The sequence below is a fragment of the Plecotus auritus genome (assembly GCF_963455305.1).
Source record: "Plecotus auritus genome assembly, chromosome: 3".
Taxonomy (NCBI): Eukaryota; Metazoa; Chordata; class Mammalia; order Chiroptera; family Vespertilionidae; genus Plecotus; species Plecotus auritus.
This window is the reverse complement of record NC_137772.1, coordinates 33,004,191-33,007,765: the sequence shown is the minus strand read 5'-3', so window position 1 is coordinate 33,007,765 and position 3,575 is coordinate 33,004,191.

Here is a 3,575-nt window from a genome sequence, read left to right as displayed (position 1 = left end):
CGCCCCGTGCCCTGCCCCGCCTCTCTCCTGGCCCTGCCTCCCGCCCCGCCTCCCACTTCCCGCTACAACACCCACCTGCCTCCCTCCCCAGGCCACACCCCCCACCTTAGTCTGGGCACCCTACCCCACCTCGCCCCAGGCCCTGCCCCGCCACTCCTCCCGGGCATCTCAGGCCTTGCCGGGCCTCCCACCCACCGCCTCCCATCCCCCAAGCCCATCCCCACACCCCCACTTCCCTCCTGGCCGCCTGGCACCGCCCTTTCACTTCCCGCCGCCCCCTTCCCACCTGTCTTCCCGGCACTGGTGACCCCTGAGCCCTGAGGTCCCGGGCTCGTGAAGGGGGCCCCTTACCGCCCAGTCCACCCAGTGCTTTCCCTGCCGTGTCGATTTCCTTATCTGTGTGTGTGCAAACGTAGACACTAGTCAAGGTGATTATAAAAGTTTACATTAAATGAGCATCTTGGGAAACCCATCCTGATATTGTAGGCAGTTAGACACCAGGTATGGAGGATCACCAGGGTGGAAAGCTCCTGGTGCCTAGCATAATGCCGCTCCAAAGGTTTGGACCCCCTGACCTTTCCTCCCTGGAGATAACATCTATACCTCAGTTGTATTTCAGCTCCCCCAGATAAGCAACAAAACCCAGGTCATCCTCAGGACCAGCTGCATTGAATAATGAGCCCCTGCCCCAGTGGATCCAATCAATCAGTGGAGACCACAACCCTGAAAGGCCAAACCTGGAAAACTGCTGAATATTCTATTAAGATCTTCTCCTGGGATCTCCCCTAATACCTCTACCCCAGGCACCTTACCACTAGCTTCCTCAATCCCAAGCTCCAAGGGCCCTTCCTTTACCACTATAACTTGTAAAAAGTAATTCCTACCTCTGTGATTCACCAAATAAATATTTTATAACAGTTTGGGTCTTGGCTCTGAATTCTTTCCTAGCCAGAACCCAAGTACCAAGGTTGCTGAGCCCAGGTTTGGTCTGACCCCACCTGGTGCCGTTCCCGCCGCCTATAACACTAAGATTCTGACAGTTAATGGTTAGAAAGCTGGGGAAGAGGGAAGACTGTAAAGGAGGGGTTTCTAGTGTCATTTTTGTTGTTTGTTTTGATCACTTTTACAAGAAACCATTTTATTTTATGTTATATCTGAAAAATGGACAGCCATTGCCATTTAAAACTTCAGAGTGAAAATTTGACTTTGGCAGTTACAATGACTATTAGCAAAATCTTTCCTCCTTCCTTTTTTAATAGAGTAAACCTTGAAATGCTTCTAAAATATTCAGCGTGTGGGATTTGGTATTTATTTTAGAGAATGCTGATGCAGAACTCAGAGCTCTAGTTTGAACACCGGTAGACAGTGTTGTTACAGAAAAGTGAGAAGCTAGGAAAATTCCAGGACAAGCTGAATAGGCAAACTAAGACAATTTGCAGACACCTAGCAAATCCTATCTTCCCTAAACCAAGGGCACTTAAGAGTAAATGGTTTGTGCCTGGCCTGTGTGGCTCAGAGGTTGAGTGTCAACCCAGGAACCAAGAGGTCGCTGGTTCAATTCCTGGTCAGGGCGCATGCCCAGGTTGTGGGCTCCATCCCCAGTAGGGGGTGTACAGGAAGTCTCTGACTTCGCAGTGAGCCAGAGCAGCCCAGCCTAGGCTCTCCTGTTGCTTCTTCTATGTCCTTCCTTGTTTCACGGCCCTAAGTATGTTTTGGCTGCGGTCAATAAATTCTTGCTTGCTTTTCTACACCTTGAGTCTTGATTGAAATCTTTTCTTCAAGAAGACAAGAACACCAAGGTCTCTTCCTCTCCCCGGTAACAGTGTGCACTGAGGCCACTGTGTGTTTTCTGTAAGAGGGAATGGGACCCATAGCCCTCTTCAGTAAGTGCTCTGAAATTCAGATGGGGCAGAGGTGTGAGGGCATCTCACCCACTGCTCATCTCATGCGTGAAAGGTTACCGTTAGACTTAGCTTTCCTAACTACCACTTTGTTCAGAGACCTGCCATGCTCTCTATTTCCTAATCCACAAGTTGGAACTCTGGCCACCATTATCTGCTCCCCCACACACACACCGGTCACCCTTTTTTATGATAGCTTTCCCACCCCCTTTCCCTTTATGGCCCTATCCTGCTTTACTAGTATTTTCTTGCCATTATCTAAAATTGTATTGCTTATTCACATGTTTAACTGTGCCTGCTTCCTCTCCAGAATGTAAGCTCCATGAGGAAGAGACTTTTTCTGTTTTGCTCACCGTTAGGCCTGGCAAAGAGTATCTAGCACATTATAGTTGCTCAAGAAAGCTTTGAGTCAGGAAAGAATGGATAAATTCACCATCCTGGTGAGGCCGGAAGTGATGCCTTGCAAACACATCACAATCAGCCATGCTCCACCCTCACTCTCTGAGCTTGCCTTACTTGAAAATCCCCTCAGTCCTGTATCTGTGTGAGTGATCCATCAGCCCAGGCGCCCTTCCTCAAATCACCCTTTCCGAGCGCCCCCCTCCCGTCCCCCCCCCCCCCTGCCCCCGTGAGCCCTTTCAGGTTCTTTTCTCTGCCTTCCCACCACACTCTCAGCCTCTTCCATGCAGTTTTGCCTGTGAGAATTTCTAACTGCCTTGTTTTATCCACCATCATCTTATTGTTTGTTCCTGTAGTCATTTAACAATTCCCTAGAGACAGGGCGCATGTTTTAAGCTCATTCTGTGTCCCAGCTCACTACACCTTTCTCAGCACAACTCATTGTTCAATAAATATGGGAACGTTGGCCCATGGGAATGAGGTCTTTGTGTTTTGTTCTCTGGTGTCTCCCAAGTGCCTAGAACTGGAACATAGTCAATCAAAGCCTATTTGAATACATTTGTTGATTAACCGAATGTTTTCTCCACTTGAAAAACTGCTGCATTCAGAGCAGGGTCTGGGGAAGGGGGGGGACTTGCAGCACCTAGCCCAGTGCCTGGCATGTGAATTCACTCAACAAGTTTGTGTTTTTTTTAAAAAAAAAAAAAAAATTTTTTTAATTGTACAGCACTTGAAAAAGAAACACAAAAAACTAAATTTAACCAGGAGAATGTCTCCAACTTTCCACCACTCAAAAAAATTTTCTAAAAGGTGGTCAATGGCCTTATTCATACTCCATAAGCAGAACTGAGGAAGGAGGTAAGCTCAGAGTTAAGAGTCTGTTTAAACTAGCTACTTACATGCCAAGTGCGGTGTTTATTTTGCCTGGATTTAAATCACTGGCCTAACAGGGTTATCCTTTTTCCAATTGCTAGATGAAATGTACCTAAGGCCAAGAAAAGTATGTAGTTTCTTTTTCAAAGGGAATCAAACTGAGCAATTTGGGGACTGTCTACAGTTCAAGTAAAAGAAATAAGGAAATGTGGTTTCTTCTAACGGATTTTGCAAAGTAGCTTGGGAGCATTCCTAGGTACTTTGTTGTAGAACAATTCTACCTTTTAAAGTGCTTTCCTTGAAAACACACAAGGGCCCTTTCCAGGTAGCTCAGTTAGTTAGAACATGGTCCTGATATGCCAAGGTTATGGGTTCCATCCCCAGTCAGGACACATACAAAAA